The 6,786-nt window shown below is 39.7% G+C and overlaps 1 protein-coding gene across 2 annotated transcripts in view; it reads left to right on the top strand.

Annotated features, from left to right (window-relative positions):
• The first annotated feature begins 1,016 nt into the window (after window positions 1–1,016).
• LOC127447166 (sodium leak channel NALCN-like) overlaps window positions 1,017–6,786 on the top strand; it is a 180,437-nt gene continuing 174,667 nt past the window's right edge. For both annotated transcript variants that reach the window (XM_051708787.1, XM_051708786.1), the window contains exon 1: window positions 1,017–1,124. The gene's annotated coding sequence lies outside the window, so the exon portion shown is untranslated. The remainder of the gene's footprint in view (window positions 1,125–6,786) is intronic.

The following is a 6,786-nucleotide window of genomic DNA, read 5'->3' as shown; positions in this document are numbered from 1 at the left end:
CAGAAAACAGAATAATAAAAAGAAACATTAAATGAAGATTCTGGAGAAATATTTTTTATTGCCCCATAGAGGTACTTCCGAACAAATAGACTGCACTGTGCTTAAAAGATCTGTCTATTTTTTTTTTTCATCTAGAATCCACTTTCAAATGAATGAATGATTGAATGAATGAACAAATCAAGTTATATAGCAACAGACAACTGTGAAGGCACCAAGCACCCTGATAAATTAACACGGTAGCCTACTAAGTGTGATTCAAGGAATCAAATATTAACAGGACAATTATTTAAAAATGTAAAGGTTGTGAAATGTTATTAGTAGAAAACTGTAAAACTAAGCATAAGATCCAAAATATTGCAAGTTGGACGCCAGTAACATCAAACCACATTATTTGCGCGTCTCGTGATCAAACTTCATGACGTCAACTTGCGTCGCAGTCGCCATATTTGATTAGGGAGCTTGCCAAATGATTGGATTGAGAGTTAATAACAACAACTTAGATTTTGGACTGTTAATTACTCAGAAGTGATCACATGTCTTTAGAATACTCGGCATGTATTGCAAGAGATGTATCAATTACGTTAGCTTTAACTATAGTTTTATAGTGGTGTTTTAGTTCTTTTTGGGACTTGAAAGCGACTAATTCATTTTTCATGAAATGCCAAACAACCGTGTGGATATCATTCAGGGTTAGGGCGACAATAGGGTCAGTAAATAATGACAGAATTTAATTTGTTGGGCTAACTAATCTGCTAATTTAGTAGTTTAATATAAATAATAAATAATAAATAATATAACGTTTAACAATTACCAAAATTATATTTCAAACCCAGTTTTTTAATTCAATTAAATTTAATCTGCTTTCAGAATGAACTGTGCAAAAAAAAAAAAAAAAAAAAAAAAATAATAATAATAATAATAAAAAAAAAACAGACAAACCTGCACATATCAGTCTTGAGTGTGAACATATATAGGCCTGCGGGATCTCATCCCGTGCGCTCTGCTGTAGCGGGTCACGCGCGTCCCGTGCGCAGCACTCGCACGGCTGCTGTGTACTGAAGTTCGAGCTTCATAGAACGAGTCATGGACTATACACCGCACTAACGACGATACTTCAATAACCAGTAAGTCAAAAGAGCCTCACTCCCTCCCCCTCTTTTTTTCGCCTTGTGAGTTCGCTTACAGTGTGATATTAGAGATGTATTTTGTTTTGTTCGGCTTATTTGTATGTCTACCAGGAAGTGTATGCGCCGACTGCGCAGCCAAAGGCCTTTGTTCAAAAATACACCGCTGTCATGGATTTAAAATACTTTTGGATACGCTTGTGACACATTTAGACAAGAACGTATGCAACGACATGTTCGACTTGGCTTTATATTTTATGTAACGCTTGTGTTTTTGCGTAAGAGTTTATTTAGTGAGAGGTAAAGCGGCTGCAGCTCTGTTCTCCTCTGTTGCCATGGTAACCCTGCAGCAGCAGGAGGAATCTCCTAGCATCAGGGCTGATGTCATTGCGTTCCGGTTTGCCACATAGCCTAAAGTGAATATTTTGTATATTTTGTTGTTACATCTAATATATATATATCTTTGGAGACAGGTGCTGTAAAATGGCAGACAGAGAAAGAAGGATATGTACTTTTGGGCAGTCCCTACCAGGAAGTAGGTAGCAACTCAGGTCTTTCTTCAAAATCAAACATTATTTTAACAGATTTAATATTCTTTTAGTCATGTGATCCAGCTTGTGATTAGCATTCAGTAATGCAATGGCAATTGGTGTACGTTTGATAAGTTTAGTTGTTTTTGTATAACGTTATCAGTGGTAGCTACAGCCAGAGAGAAGGATGCAATTTCCTTTTTGTCTCTGGCTTTTCTGTAGTTTTTGTACATAACTTGGTTCAAGCATAATGAAAATGAAAATGTGATGTAGGAATGAACATCTAATCTAGAGAAGGTTTGCAATGTTTTAGACATGCAATGTGATAAACAAAAACTAGTAAGTGATTTCTTTTGACCAAAATTTGGTAATATATTGCCTGTGTTCTCAGACTAGTCCAGTTGTTGTAGGTTCACAACTGAGTCTTCTTAAAGGAATAGTTCACCCAAAAATGAAAATTCTCTCATCATTTACTCACGCTTATGCAATCCCAGATATGTATGACTTTCTTTCTTCAGCAGAACACAAATTAAGAATTTTAGAAGAATATCTCAGCAATGTAGGTCCTGTAGGTGAATGCATACCAACATTTTGAAGCTCCAAAAGCACATAAAGGCAGCATTTAGTGGCTTTTTCCTATAAGCCAGTGCAAGGTGGTAAGATGTTATTTACTCATAGTTTGGAATAAACAATGTCCACACAACGATATCCATTGCAAACGCTTCGTTGTCCATTTAATGAAATATATATCGTACAGAGTTTTAAAGCATGTGGATCTATGGTAAGAACCATATGTTCCCGCCACCTGTCCCGCCCCCCCCCCGTCCCGCCCCCCCCAGCTCAGTGCTCATCTTCCAGCAGTAAACAGATTTTGGATATGGCCTATCCAGCTGCCCTGTTTTTGTCTTAAGTTGGACTGATCAAACAAATCCATTTTTATCAGGATATGTTTTAATTACTCTTCCCATCAACCAGGAGCCACGAGGAGCTACAGGATCCATGATAGCAACAGTGTCTCCCATGGTAAAATTTTATCCATTTCTGTCTCTGTTGTAGTAATGGTAAATATTCCCTTACCCATCTTTTCCAGAAGAGATCTGACAAGTATTGTACCTGTCTCCATCATTTCTTGATGTACAAATCTCCTTCATCGAAAACTCCAGGAATCGTTAGTGGTTTAGTCTTTAGAAGGAGAATATGATTAGGCGTAAGTGCCTCAAGATCATTCACATCGTCAGAGGATTTCGTAATGGGATGGGCATTAAGGATTGCTTCTGTCTCACACAGAAGAGTTTGAAAGCTTTCATCATCCATAGATTGTTGTCTAATGGTTGAATACAACACCTTTTTCACAAGCCGAATAAGCCTCTCCCAAATTCCGCCAATGTGAGACTCAGCAGGAGGGTTGAATATCCACTTAAGTCCTCTTGATGACAATGCATGCTGGATCTTGTTATGGTCTAACCCAGCTACTGCTTCCCTCAGCTCCCGCTCAGCTCCGACAAAATTTGTACCATTATCTGATCTCAACTGGGCAACTTGACCACGACGACACATAAACCGGCGATTAATACAGGAGTCTGTATTTAAAGTATAAGCCATCTCAAAATGTATAGCCCTGCTTGCCATGCAGGTGAAAATTACCCTGTAGCGTTTATCTGTTCCTCGACCTCTCTTGATTTCAGTGGGTCCAAAGTAGTCAACACCAACGTTTGTGAATGGTGGTAAATCAGGTAAAACTCTCTCTGCTGGCAAGTCAGACATTTTTTGCTCTGCGACCTTTCCTTGAAGATGACGACATATGACACAGTCAGAGATTATTTTTCGACAAGCAGAATTAGCGTTAGTTATCCAGTAATGCTTACAGAGAAATGACAACATTTAATTTCTTCCTGCATGGCCCAGTTGCTGATGTACATGCTTCAAGATAAGTTGAGAAATAGCCTGGTCCTTAGACAATATAATTTTATATTGTCTTTCTTCCTCAGGCATGGCAGCCTTAGCAAGTCTCCCTCCTACTCTCATAAAACCATTTTCCAACACTGGATCAAGCCTAAAGATGTCACTTTTTTTCTTGACAGAAGCTCTTGCTTTCAATGCAATAATCTCATCAGAAAATCTCTCTTGTTGATAATACTGAATAGTAGCAGTTTCTGCTCTCATGAGATCATCAGCAGTCAATGATTTGCCATCCATTTTGGCCTTCATCTTTCTTGTTGCATGAAATCTATTTGCTTCAGTGTCTGGAACATCTTTTGCACAAGTAGATGCCTGTAAAGCCCTCCTCTGTTTCACAAGCTGCATAAGCATCTCCTTGACCTTGAGCATCCATGCTACAGAGGTTTTAAGTCTTGCAAAATCAGAAAAATAGCTTAGAAACCGACTGGTAGGAGACTTTGAAACCTGACAGGCAAAGACATGTGCAGTGCATTCCACTTTAACCTCTGGGTCATCTGGAGGTATTGACAACTGATTCATGTTGGACTTGGGCCATTATTCTTCTTCCTTTAAAAGAAAATCAGGTCCCTTAAGCCATCTTTTACATGCTAAAAATTCTTCAGCACAAAGACCCCTAGATGCCTCATCATCTGGATTCAAATGTGACTTTATGTGCCTCCATTGCACAACATCTGTTGAGTCTCTTATGACAGCTACTCTATTTGCTACGAAGGTGTGGAACCGCTTAGTTTCATTTTGGTTATATCTCAGTACAGTCATGCTGTCTGTCCAGAACACAGATGAGTCCAGATGAATCTGCAACTCCCTTTTTAACATTCTATCGACTCGTAGAGCGAGAACAGCAGCCGTAAGTTCCAACCTTGGGATTGTCATCTGTTTTAATGGAGCAACTCTTGACTTTCCTAACATAAATGTAACTGCAGTCCTTTATCTACTATTCACCAACCTAAAGTATGACACTGTCCCATAGCCACACTCGCTGGCATCAGAGGTGGTGGAGCTGAGCATGTTCGGATGGTCCAAAGTCCTTGGGATTTACACACCGGTCTACTTTCAGTTCTGCTATGCAGTGCAAGTTAGCCAGCCATCTTGTCCATCGCTGAGAGAAGACGTGTGGAATCTTATCCCAGCCAGCTTTGCACTTGCACATTTCTTGGAGCACCTGTTTTACAGGCAGAGTAAATGGTGAAAGAAACCCCAAGGGGTCATAGATAGAACTAACCACAGACAACATGACACGTCTTGTGTGAGGATGCTCTTTTATGGATAACCTAAAGGTGAAGTTATTATTTTCAATACACCAGTGCAGACCAAGTACTCTTTCCATTGGTAGATCATCTTTATCCAAATCAAGCTCTTTGATTGCCTTTGATCTATGTTCATCTTGAATGCTGGTCATAATGATGTGACTATTACTCATCCATTTTGACAACTGAAATCCTCCCTTGGCACAAACAGCAATGAGATTCTGAGCCATATGGAGTGCTTCAGCTTCTGTAGGAAAAGATGTTAAACAGTCATCCATATAAAAGTTCTGAAGAATAGTATTCAAAACACAAGTGTCAAACTGTGCTTGATGGTCTTGTATGATCCTCCTCCATGCATAGTTAGCACAGCTGGGTGAGGACGCTGCCCCAAAAAGATGAACTTTCATCCTATATTCCATAGCATTCTGTGTAACATCACCACTGGGATACCACAAAAAACGCAGAAAGTCAACATGTTTCTGAGAAACCTTTACCTGATGAAACATGGCTTGTATATCAGCTATCAAAGCAACAGGCTTCTGTCTGAACCTCGTAAGAACTTCCAGCAGAGAGTTGGTGAGATAGGGACCCTGCAGCAGCTGACCATTCAGAGAGGTTCCTTTAAACACTGCACCACAATCGAACACTACTCTTAGAGTTTTATTTTTCGGATGATATACACTGTGGTGTGGTATGTACCAAACCTTACCATCTTCTCGTTTCAACTGGTGAGGTGGTACTACCTCTGCATATCCCTTGTCAATAACTTAAGACAGAAAAGATGCGTACTCTTGCTGATATTCTCGATTTCTTTTAAACTTCCTTTGTAGACCCAGGACATGCTGTTCTGCAACACTGCAGTTGTTTGGCATGATGACATCAGGAAACTTAAAAGGTAAGTCAATACAATAATTACCTTTTTCAAACTTGATTGTGGTTTCCATTATTTCCATGAACTGTTGGTCATTTCTGGGCATGGTAACATCATTGTCTGACAGTTTCCTCATTAAAATCATGATTACATTTAGCAATCAACAGATCCTCCAGCCTGGCAACTGAGATCCTATTGGCAGTGACTACAGGACAGCCAGTCTTCCCTTTGCCACTATTACCACCTCTTAGTGGCCCATTCACGACCCACCCCAATAGGGTCTTGACAGCATAGGGTCCCCCGCCTTGGCTGTTAATGATTTCCCACGGTTCCATAAGATTTGATGCATTGATACCAATCAACAGTTCAACCTCTGCATTAATACTGGGGATTCTGATACTCTCCAAATATGGGTAATCCTTCAAGTCATCCTGTGTGAAAATGTTATTTTTGCTCACAGGCATTGATTCTTGAGTATACAGCTCTGGTAAATACAGAAATGTTTGTCCTTCTAGGCTTGAAATTTGAAGACCATGGAGCATGAATGTGTCTACTGACCTTTCTTGGCCTAAAGTATGGAGCAGTATGGAGCTTCTTGTTCCTGTAAGATTCAGTTTTCTCATAAGATGTTCTGTACAGAAACTGTCTGAACTTCCAGGATCCAAAAACGCATAGGTTTTGACAATCTTGCTACCTGACTTTGCCTTGAATTGTACTGGAATGATAGACAGAACACACTCCTCGTTCCCAGCCCCAGTTTGACCACAAGCCTGCAAAGTAGCAAGAGCATTTTTTTACTGGTAATGGTGATGGTTTGCCTTTGGTTTCTATGTGAAGCCTTTGATTGCAGACATCACAGATTAATGGGTTTCTGCAATCTTTACTTACATGTCCAGTCTTCAAGCACCCAAAACAGGATCTATTTTCTTTTGAGATGTTCAGTTTTTCTCTCTGTGTCATGTTCTTTAGACGAGAACATCTTTCCAATGAATGGCAGCATTTACAGACAATACACATTTTACTGTTGTCTTTCAGTTGAGCAGGATTAGTACAGG

This window comes from Myxocyprinus asiaticus, chromosome 10 (assembly GCF_019703515.2).
Source record: "Myxocyprinus asiaticus isolate MX2 ecotype Aquarium Trade chromosome 10, UBuf_Myxa_2, whole genome shotgun sequence".
NCBI classification, from domain to species: Eukaryota; Metazoa; Chordata; class Actinopteri; order Cypriniformes; family Catostomidae; genus Myxocyprinus; species Myxocyprinus asiaticus.
This window is presented reverse-complemented; position numbering and strand designations above follow the sequence as displayed.